Here is a 10,347-nt window from a genome sequence, read left to right as displayed (position 1 = left end):
TGCGCGGCGGGGCCGGGCGCCGCGCCCTAAATACGGCCCCGCAGCACAAGATGGCGCCGCGCCGCCCCCCTCACGCCGCCCCCGCCCGGCCGCTACCACGCGGGCACCGCGCGGGGCCGCCCCGCCGCCTCCTCCTCCCCCCTCCGCTCTTCCCCAGCGATCCCCGGGAACGGGAGCGGCCCCGGGGCGCTGCCGCCGCCGCGTCCCTCACAGGGCCCGGGGGCTCTGCGGCCGCCGCTGGGCGCCCCCTTCCCTCTCCGCCCCCCCCCCCTCCAGGCGGTGGTTCGGTCCCAGCGTGAGTCAGCGCTCATTAGCATAGGGGGCGGGGCTTGAAGGAGGCCCCGCCCCCGGCAGCGGGAGCGCGCGGCGGGCGCGTCCTCGAGGCCGCGTGGGCGCGCGGCGCGGACCCGGGCGCTGGGCTGGGGCCGAGGGGGCAGAAAAGGGGCCCCGGGGCCGCCCTGCGCCTCCTGCACCGCCACCGCGCCCCGCGGTGCCTCAGCCAGGGCAGCGCTCTCAGCGCCAGCGAGGATCTCCAGCGGGCAGCGGGGTGCCCCGAGCCGCCGCCCTGCGGGCAGGGCCCCAAGAAGCAGAGATTTCACCTAAACCCTAGGTTCCTGTAGGGTTTAGGGTTAAACCCTAAACCTGTAGGGTTTAGGTGAAATCTCTGCAGGAGGAAGGCATGCGAGCTGCCCCTGCAGAGCAGAGGGCCAGGACGCTGCCCTCATGTCCCTCCCTAACCCCCTTTCCATGCTCCTCACTTGTGGCTCAGGTGACATCTCCGGGTTTCAGTTCTCCAGCACTACACGTCTAATAAATCTGGACATCTTTTTTCTTTCTTTTCTTTTCTTTTCTTTTCTTTTCTTTTCTTTTCTTTTCTTTTCTTTTCTTTTCTTTTCTTTTCTTTTCTTTTCTTTTCTTTTCTTTTCTTTTCTTTTCTTTTTTTGCCTAGCAATGCCTAGCCCAGGTCAGCCCTGGCTGCATGCACCCTGGTGACATGGTGTGGCTGTGGGCTACATGGAGGGGAGGCACTGCCTGGGGCAGCACCTGACCTGGTGCTAATGTCCTAAAAATGCCCCAGGCTGGCCAGGAGCCCCCAGCTCAGCTCACAGCAGCCCGGCCAGGGCTGGGGACGGGTCCCAAGGGGTCATGGAGCTGAGCCAGTGCCAGCAGCGAGGGAAGGGCAGTGCTGGTGGCGGGGCCGTCACCCTCAGCCACTGGGAAGGGGGCAAACCCAGCCACGGCGTTCCCTGATTCAGCGTCTGCCGTGGTGTCTCACCCAAATCTCACCAAAATCACATGGTGGAGTCATGGGGCTGGGGGCTGGTGCTCCTGTGGGCTCGTCCTCGGCTGCTCCCTGCGCCCCATGTCCCGGGGGCACAGCTCCCCTCTCTGCCAGGGGTCTGCCAGGGCTGGGGCAGTTTGCACATCGGGATTCCCTCCCTCTACTTGGGGCCTAACGAACTGATCCCCATCCTGCTTTCTTGCCCTGCTAAAAACTGTTTTCTCCCTTTTCTGTATCACAATTATTTTTTGCTGCCCTGTGGGTGAATGCAGGTGGGAAATCACCGTTGTTCCTCCCATCCCTTCAGCCCCTGGGGGTGGTGTGTCGAGTAGCTGCTTTCTCCATGCTCCTGTCCCTGCTGTGCCCCCATTGCTGCAGGCTCTGAGCCCCCCAAAATATCTCCCTCTCCCTGGCGAGGTGCCGGCAGCGGGGTCAGGTCAGGACTGCCCCCGGGACCTGCTGCAGGAGGCTGGAGGAAACACAGCTCGGCCCCGCATCACCACAGCTGCTGGTGGAAGCTGCATGGCACTGCTGGTGTTGGGCGATTGCTGGCTCTGTGGGATGCAGCGCAGGTGGTTTGTTTGGTCACCCCAAAACCCTCTCAGGAGGCACAGGTATCACAGGTATTCCTGCTGCCCAGCTTTGCCCTGCAGCCCCACCTGACTGTCGAGACCCTGGGCAAGGGATGTGTGTGCCTGCTTCCCCAGCCGCCTTCCCAGCTGTGTCCTCGCTGCTTGGAGCACCCAAACAAAATGCTGCAAGGGAGCCAAGTCAAACAGCGCTCAGTTATCTCTTGTTTAGCAAAGAGAAACTGAAACAGAGAAGCGTTTTCCTTTGGTTTTGTTATTTCTCTTTTGGCCCAGTATTTCCTTTTTTTTTTTTTTTTTTTTTTTTGCTCTGCTGAAGGAGCCACCGCCAGCACCCAAGGCTGAGGCCGTGAGGGCTCGCTCCCAGCAACTCCGCACCCGACGGCTCTGCCAGCAGCCGCTGGGTCTGCCAAGAGGCCACGGGACCGTGCCAAAGCTTGGAGGAGGGGGATGCGGGAATTGGAGGGGGCAAGCCTCTTTTTTTTTTGAGTTCTGCTTCCTGGGTTTCACATCTTGCTCCCAGGCAGTTCCTCTCCTCCAGGACCCCGCGCAGACGCCGTCAGGGTGCGGGAGGAGGGTTAGCTGACCGCTGGGAGAGCTGCAGCTGAGTCCTGCTGTGGCCAGCACTGGTGGTGAGAGCCCCCAAGGGACAAACGCCCAAGAAATGACATTTGGTAGAAGTGACCCTGTGCCTCTCCAAGGGGAGCTGCAGGATGTGCTCACCTCACCAACGTCAAAGCCATAGCTCTGGCTCTGGCTGGTGCCAGAGTTTCCAAAGCCCAGCCCTCTGCTGCAGCCCGGGATGCTTCAGCGTGGGTCCAGCAGGCACAGCTCACCTTAGAGCTGTAGGGAGATATCAAATTTGGGCTCTTTGCTCAGGGAGGAAAAGCACGGCTGCTTCCACCACTGTGATTTCAAGGAGACACAGCTGACAGCAAAGTTCAGGAAATGTGAATGAGAGGGGTAAAGCCAGGCGGATGACAAAAGATCACATGGGGACATCTGTCCAGAAAAGGGGAAGAGTTAGAGGAGACTCAGTGGAAATACGGGACATGCATGGAAACCCTCAGTTCCTCCTTGTACCCCCCTTTTTATCCTGAGTGCAGTGCAGAAACTGAAGGACAGCATATGCAGAGCAATAAAAGCAGCTGATTCTGTGCAGCAATATTAATGTTTGAAATAGATGTGTGGGGCTTGAGGTGCACTGGGGTTTATGAAATGGGATCAAACCCAGCGGGAACAACCCCAGCTTTGTGACTCCTTTGTCTCTTCTGGGGGAGGGAGGGAAATGCCCCCGATGGGAGGCAGGCAGGGAGCGGGGCCTGCGCTGCCATGGGGGGCCTGGAGCCCCTCAGACACCCACCAGGGGAGCAGCTCAGCCCTGTGGGCAGGGTGCTGGTGCTGGTATTGGCCCTCAAGGCCTTCACCAGGAGCCTGGCACCGTGCTGGGCCTGTCCTCTCAGCCCTGTGTGGGAGAGGGGCCTGGTGGTCCCTGCTGGCACTGCCCAGCAACATGAGGGGCTGCCTTCGCTCCGAGCCCCTTTGCTGAGGAGATCTCAGCCACTTTCTAGCTGCTGGGAGGCAGAGCTGCCTGTGCTTCCTCCCACAGCCTTCCCGGGGGTCTCGCCCATCCCGCTGCACCCCTCGCACCCAGCTGAGCATGGGGAGGTTTCCTCCCCCACAGGGAGATTTTCCGTTTCTTCCACAGCGAGGTTTTTCCCCTCAGCTGACCCAGGGGCAGGTCAGGAATAGCTCCCCAGCTCAGGCTGCCTCCTGTGAATCAGTAACACTCGCTGATGCACACACCAGGCGCACACACGATTCCTCAGCCCCAGATTTCACATCCCGGCGCTTCCCAAGATCTCAGGCCTGGCCAGCTCTGCACAGCTGCTGGGAAGGACAAGGGCCCTGTGCAGCAAGCTTCCAGCTCCCTTTCACCTCTGAAAGTCCTCTTGGCTAGAGCAGGCTGCAGATTAAACATTAAGCCCCTAAACACATCCTTTGCCTCAAAAAAAAAACATCAGTGTAAGGACAGGAACAAGAACGGGCTAGTGCCGATGCTGCCAAGAACGTCCCCTTGCCTTGTGTACCAGGAAACACAGATCCAGCCCCTGCAAGCAGGTTCTGGCTGTACCAGAGAGGAATCGCAGCAGTAGTCATGAGGCGCAATTCAGGCCAAAGGACCTTGTTTATGCTGACTTACACGCCAAGCCCCTGCCCTTCCTTTTATCCTTTGGCTTGTCCCAGATGCTCTTTCTTCACGTACAGCCCCTTGGGGCAGCCCAGGAGTGGGAGCAGGCACTGGCTGGAGGCCCCCACGGACAGGACGTGGCCCTGGGCTGCTGCCTGCTGCCAAAGGAGAGCACAGCACAGCTCCCTTCCCAAACACAGCCTGGCAACCTAGGGAGAATTTCTCATTTGAGCAGCTCCAAAACGGTCGGAGTACTAAATGTGATCAGGGCAACCACCACAGGAGGAGAGGGGCTTTGACTCTTCTTTGGAAACCTCCAATACTTGCCCATACCACCCCCCGGCGTGTCAAACTCGTGTTCATCGAATTGCCTCTGGTAGCCAGTTATTCCCCCTGTGGTTTCTACTTCTGCAATTTCTGCACACAATCACATTGCTCATTAGCAAAGGAAGCTGTCCCCAAAAGATCCGCACGCTCAAAAACACTGAGAATTATAACCCGGCGGAGTCCTGCACTGCTCGAGGCAAACTGCTGCTTCTGGAGGCAAGGTCCTGAATGGGGAACTGGCCCAGGCGCACATCCCGATCCCGCAGTGCAAGTGAAGCTCCTTGAAGAACAATTTTCCTTTATGTACCCCAGAGGAGTAACAGACCACACTGCACCTTAGCAGCCATGACTGATTACTCGGTGACATAAGAAACAGCAAAACTTAGCGGGTTGGCTATGGCAGCTGGTAAAAAAAAAAAATAATAATAATAAATAAAAAAAATTAAAAAGGCAGATCCTCTGAAGCAGAGTGTAAGCCAAGGAGTATTTCTGTCCCCCGGGAATGGCTAAGGCAGCTAACTGGTGAGCTCGGTGCTGTCTGGCTGTGCTGCCCCACGCTGTGGCTGTTTGCCTGGGCCATGGGAAGGGTCCAGCGGTGCTCTGGCTGTGGGGACAGCAGGGACGCCCGCACTGCCCTGCTCCAGGGTCCCCCGAGGGTCATCTCCACGTACCCCCAGTGAGGGCAGGCAGCAGCTGCTGGTGCTGCACCCCTTGCATGGAGCACGTGGAAGAGCTCCTGGGGGTGCTGGGGGCAGGAGGGGCTGTGCAGAAATCCCCCCGGCCTCCGTGGCCATGGGCTGGCTGCCACAGCTCTGGGCACTGGGACACCGCGTCTCTGCGAGCTCCCTGGCTCCCAGCCTTGTGCTGCCTGCGCAGGCAGGAGCTGCCCCCGCGCTGCCAAGGGCCGTCCCCACAGAGCGCACACAGCTCAGCAGCAGGAGATCAAGGGACAAAACGCCGGGCTGGACGTGTGCTCCTGCACAGCCCAGCAAACAGCTGCCAGACAACAAACCCTGGAAGGTTTAGCCCTAAGCCTCCCTTGAAGAAGGCTGGAGGAGCTGTTGCTCTGCAAGGTTCATAGTGAGCAACCAAACTCAGCTGGTGGTCTTTGTTGGGTCTGACTCAGAGCCCCAGCAAGAGGAGTCCCCTAAAACACGGCATGCTCAGCCCGCTGCAGGAGACAGGCTTGGTACAACAGCCCCCCCACACCAGTTCTTGAAAGGAACTGACCACCTGGGGTAATCCCTACAGCACAGCAGAGAGCTTCCCGATGTGAGGAGGCAGAAGTGGGTCTCCACATTAACCCAGAGGCCTTTAGGGCAGCAGTTTCACTGCGTGAAGAGAAGCACTGTGCCTCAGCCTCCACCAGCAAGGCAGTGCCAGTCGTGGCCAGCTTGTTCTGCCGAGCGGTGGAGCCCACGCTGGTGCTGCTTGGTCTGGGACAAGCATAGGTCAAAAATTCTGCCTTCTGTTTGTGGCACAGAGAGGGATTTCTGCAGCCGGGGGAATGAGGCATGGCTGCTGGCACACTGGATTCGCACCCTGCCACAGAGTTTTTCCAAGCTGGCTGCTCACACCATGCAGCCGTGAGAGCACGGAAGGGCTGGAAGACCAGGCAGTAAGTCAGTCAATGGCAGATGGAGGGCACAGCCACTGACTTTGGGAGGAAAACTCAACCATAAAAAAGGAGGTGAATCACCAAGCAAACAGAACTGGAGCCCAGTCAGCAGGAGGGAGGCATGCATCAGGTCGTGACAGCGTGGACAGTCCCGAAGCCTTATCTACACTTGCACAACAGAAACAAAACAGAGGCCGAATTTTCTCCAACATTGCCCAGCTGAAGTCCACGTTCAGTTTCACTGATCAGCCCATTGCACGGTCTGAAAACAGAGTCGGAAGCAGCCTGAGACAGCAGACCACGGCCAAGTGGCTGGATCACAACAACCCTCCCTGCTGCTCACGCAGAGGAAGAGCAACCAAAAGCAGCGCTTGGGGAGGGTGGCAGCAAGGCAGGGATGGAAATACCCAGCAGGGTGCTTTAAAAAGCATCAAAGCTTTTATTTGTGTTCACTCTTTGCTCTTGTGCCATCAGCTGGCTGCAAAATATCTCCCAAGGAAGCAGATACCTGTGCCATGATTACAGTTGTGCGTCCAAAACCCAAAGAAAGGCAGAGCTAGCAGGCATCACGCTCTTCCCACAGGGCAGCACCACTGCAAGACAGAGGACAGCCTTCGCCTGCCAGGAGGCACGGCTCCTCCAACTTCGGGATGCAAACTTCCCTTCCCATGAGTTACCACCCACAACTTCCACCTCATCAAGCCCTCCAGGTACGACAAGGAGCTCCCACCGTCTGATGCATCCAGCATTTAGTTCCCCTTCCAGGTGCAAGGCCGCACAGGTTAAAGCAGCTGCAAAGCTTAAACCACGAGCCCACACTGCTCAGCTTCACATTCCCTCAGTTACACTTTCCTTCTACTGAGCACTTTTGGTGTTAAGCTTAAGGTCTATCATGGAGTTGTAAAAATTGTGAATGGTGGTATTTAATGCTAAGCTCACTTTTGGAAATCATGGTTATCCAGAGAAAGCCTGCTTCACACCCATTTGCCCTGCTCCTGCATATTTAAAAAAAAAAAAAAAAAAAGAAGAAGACTGGTAATCTCCATTTACTAAATTCTGGGACTTTGGGCCTGTAAATTTAGTCGTGCGTAAGGCAGGGAAGAAGGAAGCAGTGTTTCCTACATGGTGAGTCGCAGGGGAACCTCTAGTGGCCACAGGCTTTCTTTGCAACAAAGCACCGACTGCAGCGCGGAGTGAACAAGGCAGCTGGCATGAGCAACCCAAATTGTTTCTGCAAGCTCAGCAAACCCTCCTTGCCACATTGCATCCCCCCAGAGCACAGCTTTGCTCTTGGAAACACCCACAGACAGTAGCAGAGGAGGCCCCCATGTTCTCTCTCTCTTTTTTTTTTTTTTTTTTAAATAAAAAACCCAACTCCTACCTGACAAGTGATTTCACTTAAAACCCATCTTTTAGGGGAATTTCACTTGAAGCTCAAACAGCTTTTTTTCCCCTGTAGGGAGTTTGCAAAGACACTTTGCTCATAAAATACCTTGATATCCTCCAATTCTACCAATAAGTCGCTGGAGTTCCCACAAGCCTTAATGATTAAGGCACTGCTGAAGACCTGGCACAGAGCAACAGGAAAATTTGTTCCAATCAGCACTGCTAACTAGCAGCACCTCTTCAACCATGTCAAAAAGCAACTGCTCTGTTATCAGGGACACCGGGAGGGAAAAGATCCAGGTTAAAACCAAGCCATCAAGAGAAAAATACTGGTTTTAAGCAAGCAATTCCCTGATCCAGCTGCCTGCTGGCTGCTAAGTCAGCTCTGTGCTGTCACCAGGAAGGTGCAGCCTCTGGAGAGAGCACAGCTGACCTGGATGCTGCGGGACGGTAGTTGAGGCAATGACACTGTTCACATGCAATGATGGAGCAGTGCTGCTGGTGGAGTGAGAAATAGATGCTGAGGGGTTATCTGTAGAACTACAGCAGATCCAGAGAAGTCACCCAACGCTGATTTTGCAAATTTAGCCAACACAAATGTATATTGTAAAACCATAAGGACAGGACTGAGGTAGGGAATATCAACAGGACGACCCTAAAAGATAAGGGAAGACTTCCTTCACACAGGTGATAGAACCAGCAAAAACTGGCTTGGACTGCTGCAGTCTGTAAATGAGAGGAAAAGTCAGAAATGAGAGGAAAGAAGTCAGAAGTTTAGCAGTGAGGCCGTCTGGCCTTCATCAAAAGACCACCAGAGTACCCGGGATGACAACCCAAGGACTCTACCTATGTTACTGGTTCTTCTGACACCTAACAAATATACAAGAGACTCAGGGGGAAGCAAAATGAATATGTATATATGAAATGAATAAATATATATCCCATCAGTATAAGCACCCTGGTAGTAACCCTTGGTGTGCAAGCCAGGAGGAGCGATCCCCCTTGCGCCCAGCGCTGCAATAAACGTACCTGCTTTATAACTCTCCTCGAGTTTCTGTGTGTTACTGGTTGGCCTGAGTCAACTGCTGGGGAACAGAAGACATCTCTAAACTTCATTTTAAACATGAGCTGGGCTGGGACACAACACTCTTCAGTCTCAGCCAAGGGAAGGCTGCTCATTCCACAATTTGCCAACCTGTTTTTCCCCAGTCAGTCTGGCACCTGATCCTGCTGGAAGCATTGTGAAAGCTCCAAAGCCAGTCACAGACTGCATGTTCACTGCGCCAGGCTTCATCATTGTGAAGAGTTCACATGAGAGAACACACGCTCAGAGGTTTATTTCTCTACCATATCGCTTGCTCTGAGGTCTACAACAAGGAAAAATCCACAGACAGCTTTGCTGAAGAACAGAGCCAGTGACTTCCACAGTCAAACACCTTTTAATACAATGCAAGGTTCTTCACAGTAACAAAACCAGCATCAACGCAGGGCAGCAATTCCAGCACTTGGGTCAGAAAGCAGTTCAGCAGCACACCCACTCACCTGAAGGAAAAACATCACACAAGTAACACGCATTCATCTCAGCTATGAGGAGCTCCGTACAGCACTCGGGACAACGACAGGGAAGGTTTCCCCTTCCCTCTCCCCTTAACGTACTTCATCAGAAAAGTTAGTGCATCAGAGTGTAGGAACCGCAGCTTCAAGGTCTCATGAGGAAGGCTGCCCAGTCTGCCTAGCACCTGGAAACAGTTCCTGTGGCCTGGCAACAGCTTCAATGCCACTTACAAACAAATGCAAGTTTCTAATGTCAGGAGTTTCTGCTCTTCTCTGCCTTCAGCAGAATACTACAAAGCAAAAACAGCTTCTAGGGAAAGCAAACTGCTCTTGCAGAACTGTGGAAGCTGATGCTCAGCCTGCAGCTCTCCAGCTTCACCCTGAACAGTTTATCCAGTGCCACGAGTGCTTGGCTGCCAAGAGGACTGCAAACACGAGGGAGGGCACTCCAACAGTCAGTTGGAACGTGACCAAAACACTCTGCAGCTGGGGACCTTCAGATAGCTTTAACCTTGTGATAAGGTGCCCACGGGTCCCATTTTCTTCAAGAGCAGTTTGTTTGCAGTCCACCTCTGGAGTTTTGCATGTAACATACAAACTGTTGGCTTAATTACCTGGCTTTGATACACACTTGGTCAGCAACAACTATTAACTACATGGAAAAAAGAAAGCCTCTTTGCTACTGGTAAGTCGAGTCCCAGGGCTATTCCTCTGAGATGTCTCGCAAACAATGAAAACCACACACGAGGATTTGCACTTGAAAAGAAACATTCATTTTTACTGGACCAAAGGAATGTGTGAAGATGACACAGCTTTGTATAATTCCTCTTGCTAGATTATTGCAGCCTCTTGTTTATTTAGGTTATTCAAATTCAGAACAATGCAGTAGTGTTCCGGGATGTCTGCAAGAGGAGATGGCTACAAGGACTGAAGAAGCACACGTTGCAGCAATGGTTTAAGATTGATAAGAACATCACCAGGCAGCAGGAGGAGGATCACTTGGTACCGAATTAGCTGTTCTCATTTGATATAAGGGAGTCCTAGAACTGACTGACTTTTGACAAGGACTCGAGACTCAGATGTCTGAATCTCACCGACTTTTAGCACCAGTCCCTGAATTCTCACACTAATATGCTATGACAAATTTCTGACCCACTACGAGTAATTTCTGATTTCAAACACCCAAACATCAGTGCACTAAGAACAGAGCAGGGAAAGGAACAGTGTTTCGCTTGAGACATGGTACAGCACTCGGGTTTTACTGACATGGTTGCATCCAGCAAGAACAGAGGGAGAAAAGTCACATCACCACCACCAGCTGCAGGAGAGATTTTGCACATAAAAGCTACTCATTTGGGGTGTAATACTGAAGTCACACAAATCCTGCCAAAACACAGCTCCA

Source organism: Aythya ferina, assembly GCF_964211825.1.
Source record: "Aythya ferina genome assembly, chromosome: 15".
In the NCBI taxonomy this organism is placed as follows: Eukaryota; Metazoa; Chordata; class Aves; order Anseriformes; family Anatidae; genus Aythya; species Aythya ferina.
This window is presented reverse-complemented; position numbering follows the sequence as displayed.